Here is a 13,428-nt window from a genome sequence, read left to right on the forward strand (position 1 = left end):
TTATTTATGAGATCCATTATGATCCTCTCCATGGCTTTGCAGATAAGGCTTGTCAGGCTAATGGGACGGTAATTTCCAGGGTCGGTGGAGGCACCGCCTTTGTGAAGTGGGACCACAGTTGCTGTGCGCCACTCCCTGGGTACGTATCCGGAGGTGAGACTAAGATTAAACAGCTGTCCTAACTGTGAGTTTAATTCCTCGTTGAGTTCGTGGAGCACACAGCCGGGGACACCATCAGGTCCCATGGATGCTGTGTTCTTTGCCTTGGAGAGAGCAGTTCTCACCTGGGCATTAGAGATGTTTGGGGGGCTACAATCATTTGGTATAGATATCTCTCCTTTTGGGGGGGGGGGAGAAGTTTGCACTGAACCTGTCAGCCAGTATGTTGGCAATGTCTGTAGGATCAGTAATCTTCACATCATTTTGGACTAATTCTGAGCATATCTGGGAGTTTCCTCCTAGGTTTCTGACATAGCTAAATAATGCCTTATGGTTGTCTTTAGAGTCCTTAGCTATTTTTCTCTCAAAATTAGCTTTGGATGATTTTATGAGAGCTCTTAGCTTTTTACTTATAGTGATCAGCGGTGTCTTACCTTTTAAGGATTTTGCTCTATCTTGTAGTAGCTTTCTCCTTTTGTTGTAGAGTCTGTTTATGGCTGGGGTCCACCAGACTGGACGCTTGCCTTTGGTACAAAGAGTCTTTGTTTTGCTTGGGATTGCCTGATCCATGCAGCCCTGCAGGTGCTGGTAGAAGGCATTTGTAAGTGATTCAGCGGTTTGAGTAATGTTTACCGCCGGCTCGGGGGCCTTAAAGGAGACCACACTAGTCTTGAGAAGTGTGAAGTCGGCTTTCGAGAAATTCTTTACTGTGGTCTTTTTTATTTCGGTGGGGGCAGGATAAGGACCTCCAGCGAGATTAGTTTGTGATCTGATCTCACCAGTGAGGGGTATACTTCCGGTGTTGAACATTGTGCTCCCATGTTCGTGATGATGAGATCAAGTATGTTTTCTCCTCTTGTGGGGATGGTGACTAGTTGTTCCATGGCATTTGAGTTTATGAATTCCAGGAACTTTTGGGCTAGAGTGTTTGGGCTTGAGTAGTGTTCCCAGTCTATATTTGGGTAGTTGAAGTCACCCAGTATGATGGTGTATGGAGATACATTTATCCCCTCCAGTGTTTTCAGGAAGGCCATGTGAGGTTCCTGAGTTTGCGAGGGTGGCCTGTAACATGCTACAAATTGCAAAGCAGTCTTGCCTATGGTTAATTGCACCTGGATGGTTTCCGATGCATCGTGCGTTGCCACCAATCTTGAGGTGTGGGTGTCCTTGATGAATATGGATACCCCCCCACCTTTCTTGGTATTGTCCAGATTTTGGGGCCGGAACGCATGATATGAGGTAAAACCTGATAGTGCTGGGGTGCTCTCAGGAGCCTTGAACCAGGTTTCTGTCACAGCACAGACATCGATGTTCTCCATACTGAGAAGGGCCTCGAGTGCGTGCATCTTGAGGTTAAGACTTCTGGCATTGAGCAGCATTACCCTTAGTTTTTTTTTTTCTTTGTTGTGTTCTAGGGTGGTAGGTTTAGAATTTGAGCCTTGCCTAAAAAAGGCACTATGGGGGTGGCAAGAGCCTTTGCCAGACCCATATGGTTAAGTATCTTTTTTCTATTTTAAGTAATTTGGGCAAGGAAATCGCTAGTTTTGATGATTCAGAGGCTACATCCTTTGCTGTGCTCTTGATAGATTTTGACATTCAAGTGGTTAGACACTCCACTAAATGTAGTTGTGACGCTGCTGATGTCTCTTCTAAGGCTGCTGCCACTGGCATAGTTCTTCAAAGATTTTCCTGGCTCAGCCTTTGCCTGAGGGTGTTGAGGCAAAATTGTTGGATTCTCACTTGGACAGACATCATCATTTTGATAAAGCACTGCTGAGCTGTTCCAAGTCTTTACAAGAGAAGGGAAAACTTACGTGAGACTTAAAATAAACTTTTCTTAGAGCTTATGTTTCAGCAAAATTACCCTTCTAAAACTACCCCTTCTCCATACAGACCTGACATCTTCTCAACAGGGAAAGAGAATTCAGAAAAGATTTCAAAAGTTGCAGTCTAGTTCTAGAGGTTCTAAACCCTCCTTTCAAAATAAGTAATCTTCTTTGTGACTGTCTCCTCTTCCAGCTTCCTCCACCTCAACCTTTCTCAGGTTCCTTTATATTGGAGACCTTCCCTTGCACTGCCAGTTTGGAAGATAATCACCTTAGGTAAATGGGTCCTGTCCATCATTCAAGAATGGTAAAAAATGTCTTGGAAGGTTCCTCCTTGTCTTTCAGTGATTTCCCATCCTCCACTAGGCCAGATCCATCTTATTCTGCCTATTCTTCTAGACCTTGTTTCTCAGGGGACAAGAGAACTGGTTCCTCCACATTTGCAAAGAACTGATTTCTATTGGAAACCAATTTTAGATGTCTTCTTTCTCAACACTTTCTTGAAGGCTCCAAGTTTCATATTTTGGCCATTCAATTCTTGCTCCTGTTCATGTTTCCTTAGGCTTACATAGTAACATTGGATTTGAAGGACACTTACCTTCATATTCCCATTCATTCACATTTCAGGAAATCTTTTCATTTTTGTGTTTCTTCATATCACTTTCAGTTTTCTGCTTTACCCTTTGATTTTTTTCTACTGTCCCAAGGGTGCTCACAAAGTGTCCATCTCCTGTGATTGCTTTTTGCATACTTCAAGTTATTAAAATGTTTTTTCTTACCTAGATGATTTTTCTCATTTAGGCTCCTTAACAGGATTTTCTTATAACTGATTTGCATTTTGTGATAGACTTTCTGGTTGGGGTTCACTTTGAACATATAGAACCCTTCTGCCTCAGAATTGGATTTTCCTGGGTTGCAGTACCAATACCATATCAGCTACTTTTTTCCAGAAGACAAACTATTGTTCCTAAGGGACTACTTTCTGACCCTTCGACATGGCAACAGCAAGGGATTTTTTCAGAACTCAGACAAATAAGGCTTCTATGATTCTGATGGTTTCTATTGCCAGAATACATATGAGGAAGTTACAGTGGTATATGAAATTGGTTTGGTGTCAACACTGTCATCCTCTGACTTTCAAACTCCCCCTTCTGCACTTTGTCGGGAAGTTTTCTTGGTGGAAAGACAGACTAACATTAAATCAGGAGATTCCTCTGCTGCTTTTTTGTCCTTGCCATGATCATTTCACAGATGCTTCAGATCTGGAAAGGAGCATTTGTTCCAACGGCATTAAGGTTCAAAGGGCCTTGTCACAGTGAGAGAGAGAGAGAGAGAGAATTTAAAAGAGATTAGGGCACTTATTCTCTCTTTCCAGTCTTTCCATCATCATTGTACTCAAGGTCCTCTCTGAGTATTCAATGACAATACAACAGTCGTGCGGTACATCAACAAACAAGGGGACACAAAGTCCTGCCATCTTTGCAGATTAGCTCTGATAGCATGTGAGATAGCAAATCAATACAAACCTTTTCTCCACGTTCAGTATATACACTCAGAGAGAAATACACTAACGTACACAGTAGACCCCTCATGAGTGGATGTTAAATAGGAAGATCTTTCTGGACATTGTCAATCAATGGGGTATTCATAGGTTCATACTAGGCTATCTGCCCTGGGGCAATTATAAGCCTAGCCCAATTCTGTATGGCTTACGCCACCCCTTGATTTGAGTATACTGTGCCCTTTTTAAGGTTTAGTTTACTGTGCCTCTGTCCAATAGTGACACGGGAGTAATCCCTGGGACAAACCTACAATCCCCCATCCATTTATCGAGATTCTTCTTGAAGAGATTCAGTGAGGTGCTCTGCCTCACATGAACTGGAATTCTATTCCAGAGCGAAGGGAGCCTCTGGGTTATGAACCTGTCCCTCCAGCAAGGTCTATTTATTTCTGTGCTGAGGTTCAAGTCCCTCGAGCGTGTGGCTCTAAGGGATTTAGATTTACTGAGGTGGAGCATGTCCATTAATTCTGGATTTGACATAGCTTTGTATGTCAGGCATAGATCGCCTCGAAGTAGGCGGTATGCAACTGAGTAGAGCTGGAGTTTTTAACCGAGCAGCATATGGCATCTGTTTGAGACCCTTGATCCTCTTGGTGAGATACTTTTGGGGTCTTTCTAATTGCTGCAGGTGTCGGGTAAGGTACATCCCAAAAGGGGCATTGTATTCTATGATGGGCCTGATGAGGGATGAATAAAGGGGCACGATTACCTCTCTTGATCTAGATGTGAAACCCTTCGTGATGAGGTGGGCTACGTAGAAGGTCTTTCTAACCACTTTGGCAATGTGGTTTTCAAAGGAGAGATTGCTAGCAACTTGGGTCCCCAGGTCCCTAATAACTTTCTCTGTACTTAATGGATTTCCGCCTATGTGGTAATTTGTGGGCACATTGTTTTTGCCAAAGGGTATGACTATACATTTTTTGGCATTTAGCTTTAAACCATGGTGCTGGCACCAGTTATCTGTCTCTGTGAGACCTTTTTGAAGGATGTTTGTGTCAGTTGGAGAGTTGATTATGGCGCCCAGTTTGCAGTCGTCTGCAAACTTGGTGAGCCATAGTCCTCCCACGTTTGCCTGTACCTCGGAAAAGTATATACCGAACAAGAGTGGTCCCAGGACAGAACCCTGTGGGACGTCACTTGTGACCGGTTTCGAGTCGGACATGGCTCCAGCAACTCTCACTCTGTGGGTTCTGTCTTTGAGCCAGTTTGCGACCCATCTTGTGACATAGGGGTTTATATTTAAGCTGGATAGCTTATCTATGATGCCCGAGTGGGGTATTGTGTCAAATGCCTTTGCAAGGTCCAGATAGGCTGTGTGGACTACCTTCCCTTCATCTATGGCTTTGGTGACTATTTCGAAGAAGTCAGGCAGTAGTATTCCATAAATACATCTTTTTACCTCCATACACAACACGCAGGTCAAGCTGCTTTTTTCAAGAATGCCATCCCCTCAAGAATAAAGAGCAGATGCTATGACATTTTATTGTGAGGGGAATTTCCTTTATGCCTTGCCTCCAATTCTCTTGATTTCAAAAGTTCTTTTGAAGATCCAGAAAGATATGCCAATAATCATGCTACTGACTTTCCTTTGGCTCAGATAGCACTGGTTTTCCCTTCTATTCCCACTGACCAGGCGGAATCATCATACGTTACCTCACAGGATGGAATTACTCACACAAAACAAAGGCTCATGGGTTATTAATAAAAGATATCCAAAGGGAAAATAAGTTTACAATAAAATAAAATGCAAAAAAAAAAATTACAACACAATACAAAACACAATGTAAATATGCAAACTATAAATCAAGAAATGCAAAATAATCACAAATGAGCTTTACCTGGCAGATTTCAGAGATTAAGTGCTAATTACTTTGCAGTCAAAGAATGCAAAATAAATTTTAACTGTCTCTAGCCACACATTTTTTGAAACCTCCAAGAAAAAAACCCCACATTTATAGTAAAAAAAATCAAATATAAAGTCAAACCAACTTTAGTAAAATAAATGACAAAAACAATTTAAGTAAAAAAAATATAAATTAAGAAATCCAAAAAAAAAAAAAAAAAAAATGAACAACTTTATTTGGCAGTTTTCTACAGTGCCAAATAGCACTGTACCCTGAAAGTGAGGCTCACTGTCTCAGCATCCATAGTTCAGTGCTGTTATCTCATTTTGCAGATTGGAAGTGTGGTCATGTGTATCTGCAATGAAATGTTTTATATTATCCATTTAGAGAATACAGTAATACTGTAAATTTCACTGTAGATGCACCCCCTTGATCACACCACTGCTGCATGTTACCTCCCTTGTGGTGACTCTTTCTTCCAAACAAAACTGGTTATACTTAAGTGTGATGAGCTTTCTGCATTGTACACAGGGGCTGCAGTATTCCAGACAAAAATCTTATTGGCATGTGCCAGGCATGATGGCAAGTGGATAACATCAGTTTAAAATGGTAGTGTCCAAGACTTTTTGGTAATACGTGGAGAGTATTTTTTGTACAGTTTAGAACCAAAGTTCCTTAAATATTGAACCTTACTAGGTTGCGCCTGTTATATAATTTAAAAAAAAGTGCTACTATTTTTGAATCAATCTGCATCGTTGCGTCTCTACTACATAATCAAACTTTTAAAAGTCCGAGCGTCATATGGTTGACACCATATGATTAAACTTTTAAAAGTTCCAAAATGTAATAAAAAAAATAAAAAAACAAAGAAAAAAACTACCTGAATGGTTTAAGCAGGAGGCATCCCCCATGCTCTTTAAATATACCAACTCCAAGATCACACTACAGTGCAGAAAAGGGAAATCTTCTCATTCTGCACTGTACAAAGATCTCTGTTGAAATGTTCGAACTTTTAAAAATTTGATCATATGGCTGCGGTGGTGGTGCTGCAGTAGAGTTGCCGCCTCACAATAAGATGCTGTCCAGTTCGATTCTCAGCTAGAGCGTCTTCTGCGTGTAGACATGCGTGAATGGACGTACCTTCGTTGAAGGTTGTGCGTCAGGGCTGGCAACTCGGCACGTAAAAATCTATCTGCCAATCATTAGCGGACCGGAGTTCCGCTGTGGCGACCCCTAACCGGGAAAAGCCAAAAGACACAACATGGTGTCGACCATATCGAACTTTTAAGAGTTTGACAATGCATTGTCTGTGGTGTCATGTATGAATATTATGACCTATGCTGTATGCTGACCACCTAACCCTACACTCCATTACATACTCTGGTTGAAGGAATATTAGCAGTGCTACAAAAATTCTAAACCACAACAGCTGAGTGTGTGCGCCTCCAGGCATTTCTGCAGTTACTTCCTACTGCGCCTCTAGGCATCAAATACTGCTTGTTCATATTTGCATTAATAATTCCAAAACTATGCTACATACAAGGCATCAGAATATTTTATCTTGAAGCATACATGATGGCAAACACAACTGTACTGATATTTGACCGCTGCCAATGAGTATTTGTTAGAATTGTAAGGTTCGAAAATATGACAAATTGCAGTTATATTCACCATGGGGACTGACTTACACTTCTGGGCAGGTGTTTGTCTGTGTCTGTGTGTGTGTGTGTGTGTGTGTGTGTGTGTGTGTGTGTGTGTGTGTGTGTGTGTGTGTTGGGGTGCATTTCTCCTTCTGTAACAGCCTTGATCTTAGCCTTCACTGCACAACTGCAATAATACAGTTCTATGTAATTTTACTCCCCTGTCAAAGAAAAACAAATAACCAGTTGCTTCACCTTATATTTGCTGGCACACTGCCTCACAAAAAATTCAGTAGGTTGGACAAAAACAGACACAAATTATATTTACTTTGGATGCAAATATTAACAAAAGGACAACAAAATATTGATACCTGCAGCAGCAAGAGTTTTATTAATTTTGCAGCACAAAACTTGATTCAAACATACAAAGCTAAGCGTGCTTTTGTTTGCATAGGCAGTTTTAGCAAATTTTGCATAAAGTGTGAACAATTTTTAGACATCAGTAAGTTATACACCCAATGACTGTATATATCCAAAGGCAATAAATCTGAATTAAAGTGGTTAAATGTGTACAACAGCAAATGCCAACAATAAAGCAGCAGTATGGTCTAGTGAAGTTATGTTTACAAAGCAAACATATCCCATTTGCAACTTGAAGATGTTTCTACTGAAATCCATTTCAAACACTAAGGAAAAATAATGTGGACACCATATTATGTCATTTTGCCAAAACAGGCATATTTAAAACTCACAGCAAAAAAAATGGAATAGTATAAGTTTGAGTTTAGGTCTCATGGTAGGTTGCAATCAGTAAACTATTTTTTTTTTTTTTTTTGCACACAGTATTGTTATTCACTAAATGTCTAATTTTATTTGCATTTGGTAAAGAGGTAATAATGATAAGTCTTGCATAGATTCATTTTTTTTAATATTTCCTGGTCATAACACAAAATATGTAAGAATGGTATATAGATTAATGTGCATACTGCACAGATAAAAAAACAAAAAGATCAACGGAACCTAAAGTACAAAGCTGGGTTTTAATGTCTTTTGGATATGTCTAATTTGTACTGCAGAAAAAAATACTAAAAGGAAAATGATGCGTTGAGATAAAAAAAGTAAAGATGGCTGCAGGATAAAAAAAATAAGTTAACAGATTACAAGGAAGTAATGCATGTGAATAGCTGGGTAAAGAAAAATAATCATTTGCCAATGCCAACTGTTGGCTTGCACATTAGACAAAAGAAAATAAACAATAATTTGTTAATGCCAACTACTGGGTTGAACTACAATGACAATGTAGGATTAGTAGGCAAAGCTGTGCTGTTCACAGAATGAAATACAGTAATGTACAGTTAGTCAATGACACTACATTCAGAAGCACTGCTAGAACTAATTGTATATAGCTGTAAATAAAATACTGGAGTACAGCCTCACGAGTGGAGATACTAAGTTAATATGGCCTTTAGAAGGAAGAAGACACAACTGACTACATCATTCATTGATTCTCTAATACCTCATACTGTAAAGCAAAAGTTGTATGGGGTGACAGGAACACACTGCCTTCACAAGAGCTATCAGAAGCACTTGCTAACTGTTATAAATGAAATACTGAAATAATGCTGTAGGAATTGAGACATTATTTTCTCTAAAATAAATTGTTTTGATATACAGTAAGTATGTGCCAACTAATAGCACACTGAATCTGAAATAAACTACTTGCATATTTTGGCAGGAAGGCACAATGAAGTGCTGTATGCATTTGTCAAGCAACAGCAGACTGATTTTAAAATTAATTAGTTATATCTATTTCTAGCAAGGCAGAATCGGCTAAATCATTTATTCTCTGATACAAATATTGAAACATAACAGGTAGTTGCAGAAAATGGGGCTGGGGTGGGAAATGCAGCCCCTATTATATGTAACAAAATAAACTGTTTTGCATCATAAGTAACAGCAGACTGATTTTGAAATGAACATGGTGGGTTATGATGAGGTCTGCAATCGTAACCATGTTATTATGTGTTTCAGACATAGATGCAAAGAAAGTAACCTTGAGAGGCTAGTGTTATGGAGGTTTTAGTGTTAATATTGGAAGAGGAAATAATTTTCCTTTCCCAATATTATTTCATTTAATATTTTCTTTTGGTACTATCTGTGTTCTAACTTTTTTTGTCTGTTTTTAATTCAACATTAAATTAGTATGATCAAACACCATAGAACCACATAAAATATTTTTAAAATAATGCTATTATATAAATGACAAGTTTTCTGGAGCTGAATGTTTACACCTCGTTGACGATGTGGAGATATCCTTCAAATACACTGTGCATGCACATGTCATTAAATTACAGTACAAGGTTTCTATTGTAAGCATTCAGTACCACTGATGTTTAATATATATATATATATAAGTTTAAACTTTTTTGCAGTTATTACAAACAGATTTTCATGGACGAATCAAGATCTTAATGATGATAAGTTCAAATTAATTCAGATGTCTACTGGTAAGATTTTTTTTTTTTTTTACTAATTACCACTGAAGAAAATCTGCAAAATAAACATTGAAGGGTTAAACAAAGATAAAAAAATAAGGCAAGACTGAGGAGCCATCCAAAAAATAAATAAATAACAGTAAATAAATCTTAAGCAAAGTAAACATACACATATTTGTCACCACCAAATTTCAGATGAAAAGTCTTCTTGGATGAGAATATTGTTTTAGTTAGAACTTTTCAAACTCTTACAACATCCTGGTACAGACTGCTACAGTAAACTCCTCCCCACTCTTTTGTGTGTTGACACCGGTACATGGAGGCAAGCTCATTTGGAAACAACATTATGGAAGGCTAGAGCAGTCTTGAGCAAATACCATAAGAACAATTCTAATTTCTGTGTCATTACAGACCTGTAATTTAAAAGACAGAGTCATTTCAAAAGATTCCAAGCCTATAGACACATACAAGGTAGAAAAAAATAAAGCTTTCAAAGGAGTAAAGAAATATTCCAGAGTTCAACACACCAAAATCAGAGAACAGCTGTTATCTTCACAAAACAAGGCTGTATACATATAGCTCCTCAAGGCACTGTTACAAGCAGTAATGGAAGAGGGATTGCAAACATATTGACATGAGACTCAGTATTTTATCATAAAATCGACTTTCCCAGCATAATTATCTCAAAACTATTTTTGGTGCAGGCTTATTAGATGCAACTGTGTTTTCAATGTCAGCCTAGTAAAATGAAGTGTCACTAAGTGGAAGGCTTAAAAGTCATATCAGAGTTAACAGCTTAATATGAACTATTGCATTATACTGTCGACTTGACACAAAATACAATCAGAACTATTTCTATCTGATTTTCCTGAAAGAAGCTTTTGCTTAGGAAATATTCCATAAAGAAATGATGAGATGAAGCCACTAAGATGGCTGATGTTGCAACTTCCGTGAGTGACCGAAACAAATGCCAAGGTCACCACACTGTTTTCTGCAAAACAGAGCATTACTTCGGATGAATTAACTGCTGAGTTCTCTTTGATAGCTTAAAAATGGATATCAGATCAATTCATAAACAGGATGCCAATCAGGGTTTCTCTGCAAACAGGATTGTTATTTCTTAAGGCCCATACAGCTGTGCATCGGAGTAAGCATTGTTCACCTTTTTGTTTTACTATTACCCATTAATTTTACCATGTACCATATAGTACATTTTAATCTTTAGACAAGTATTGCTACAGCCTTGCTATACTTCCTAAACTGAAGACTGAAGCAATATACCACTTTAATTCTAACTTAAAGTTTATTGTAGTTTATTTCCTAAGCACTGAATACCAATAAAGCGAAGTAGCAAAACAATACAATGACTTTTAAAAACATACAGCAAATAATGTTAGGTTATTACAAAACAAGCACTATGGAATAACCAATACATTTACAAAAATATACCAATGAAGAACATACAAAAGTGTCCACTCAAGTGATGTTATAAGTGAACACGTTCTTGAACACTATTCCAAAGAGAAGCAAAGCTTTCATGACCTACTAGCTTGGGTGAAATTAAACTCACACAAAGTCCAAACTCCAGAAATTGACCATACAATGGAAAAACACAGCAACACATTCACTTGGGCACTTGACCACATCACAACAAACAAAACTAGAATCCTCAAGCACAAACATAATGACAAGAGCAGCAACTTTGCTACTTTTCAACAAGTAAGAATGCAGCAAACTGTAATAAGTTACAAAGTGCTAACAGTCATGATGTCGGTACAGTAACACAGCAAGCTGTTCTTAAACTGCTTCTCAAGCATAGCTTTAAAAGCTCATGAACAGAATGCTGAAAGTCCACCAAAAGTCTGCTAACCTCATCAAAGATGAAATCCAACAGCTATCTATATATACCAGCTTAACCACAAAGCAAGAACTGTGAAAATAATTCAGATAAGACAAAACCAATGTGAAACAGTTCAAACAACATTAGTGTCTCGAACACCCAGGCAGCCTGGACAAAAACATTAACAAAATAGACATTAAAATTTCAGAGTGCAAATTAGTTAATAACTACTCCACCATGAAATCCTTCATCATCATCATGCCTTCAAACCTCTGCCATCTTCAGACATGCACCAAACTCTAGATAATAGTGTAATAATTCTGGTAGTTCACAAGAAAGTTATTTTTAAAAGATGCACACAAGCTGTTGTTTTGCCACATCATGTTTGAATGAATGTGTGAATTCCATTTTCTATATAACCATTTGTAGATAACTGCAGTGCCACAGTGTTTACTAAACAGTACAGGTACCAGATTCAAAGCTACATACATTTAGCTCTTGGTTAACTAATGATTTTGGCAAGGTCAGTCTCTTGAAATTATTTCAGTATTTTAGACAAGACAAATTATGTTACTACCTAAACAAGAATAACAACACTTGTACTGCCAAAATTGTTAAGCAAGATGCAATAATGCAGTCAACAAAATAAACAAAAGTATGAAAGTATGAAAACATAAACACAGAAACAAGGAAGGCTGAAAGAAATGTAAAATGCAAATAAGAAAGCAAATATTTTAAAACAAACGATCATTTATTCACCAATTACAGTAATCATCTGTTGAAATAGCGAGGAGAAAAAATATAATCAACTTCAGCTAGTCATGATTTTATATTGGAAATATATGAAATATATATGGATCATATGTTATAAACAGCTGTCCTTACTGTTACAAATATTTTGGAATTGACCTTGTCCAAGTGCCTGTAACTATATATGTAACAATATGGAAAAGGAGCAGCCTAAACCTAACAGCTAACAGTCTAAACTGTGTTTAGCAGTTACAGCTTTATTAAAAAAAAAAAGATAAAATAAAATAAAAATACAGATAAGAACCCATTTCCAGTCAAGTCAAAAGAATAATAATAATTCCCAAACTGTTTCTCGCTTTATGGAAATGCAAACAGTATCCTCAGCTGTATGTACATCACCAGTACAGTATAGTTGTCAGACGACACCAGTTCAGAGAATTGTCAGTGTGAAACAGTGTGGCAAGTCTGCAAAAAAAAAGGTAAAATAAAAGGATTAATTTTGTTGTTTGGACATAAAAGAACATTTAAAATAGCCTACCCAAACAGGACAAACTTGGTAGTGACTAGTAGTGTTCAGCATGTGAATTAAGATTACTTCAGACTTAGAATAACTTCACTTTCATTAATCTTCTTTATATAGCAACAATGTAGAATGCATCTCATAAAATCCACACAGCAGTGGCGGATACAGGAATTGCAAGGGGGGGGGGGGTGTCGCAGTCCGGTTAGTGACTACAGGGCTGGGAGTTGGAAAGTAGGACAGTGAGTTTGGTGGTTGTGGAAAGATCACCTTAAGAATCTCTGACATCATGTGTGGAAAGATAGCAGTATACATTGAGTTGCACATGATTTTGCGGTGGATGTGGTAGCAGAAAGAGGTAATTCCTCTGCAGCACACAGCACATGTACAGATAGTACAAGTATTTTCAATGCATGCTTAGAACAGACGACTGCTTACCCATACCAAGTTACAGTCTGCTTCCATGGCATAAAGGGCATGCACTGTTATAAACCTGGAAAGAGTCCCAGTGAAGGTGAAATAGCCACAGCAAAATATTTAAGTAATTCTTTTCACCCTAATTCCCCCTTTTAACCACTTCCCTCCATTTCTGCATCAATATTTACTCAATTATTATTTCAAATACCCACTTTGTCTTATTCACAGTCACAGGAGATCTGAAGCATATACTGGCAGAAAACATGTGAAAGGTATGCAGCCAGTCCTGGATGGGATACCACTGCACTACAGGTATATTCGTGTAGTGATCTCATCAGTGTAGCCCTTACAACTGAGTGAATTTTGAGGGAAGGCA

The 13,428-nt window shown here is 38.1% G+C and overlaps 1 protein-coding gene across 1 annotated transcript in view; it reads right to left on the reverse strand.

Annotated features, from left to right (window-relative positions):
- Positions 1-7,392: 7,392 nt before the first annotated feature.
- The window catches only part of LOC122804302 (F-box only protein 27-like), a 643,152-nt gene continuing 637,116 nt past the window's right edge, over positions 7,393-13,428 (reverse strand). The window contains exon 7 of the mRNA XM_044074092.1: positions 7,393-12,580. The gene's annotated coding sequence lies outside the window, so the exon portion shown is untranslated. The remainder of the gene's footprint in view (positions 12,581-13,428) is intronic.

Source organism: Protopterus annectens, chromosome 6.part0 (genome assembly GCF_019279795.1).
Source record: "Protopterus annectens isolate FY-2018-M chromosome 6.part0, PAN1.0, whole genome shotgun sequence".
Classification (NCBI taxonomy): domain Eukaryota; kingdom Metazoa; phylum Chordata; order Ceratodontiformes; family Protopteridae; genus Protopterus; species Protopterus annectens.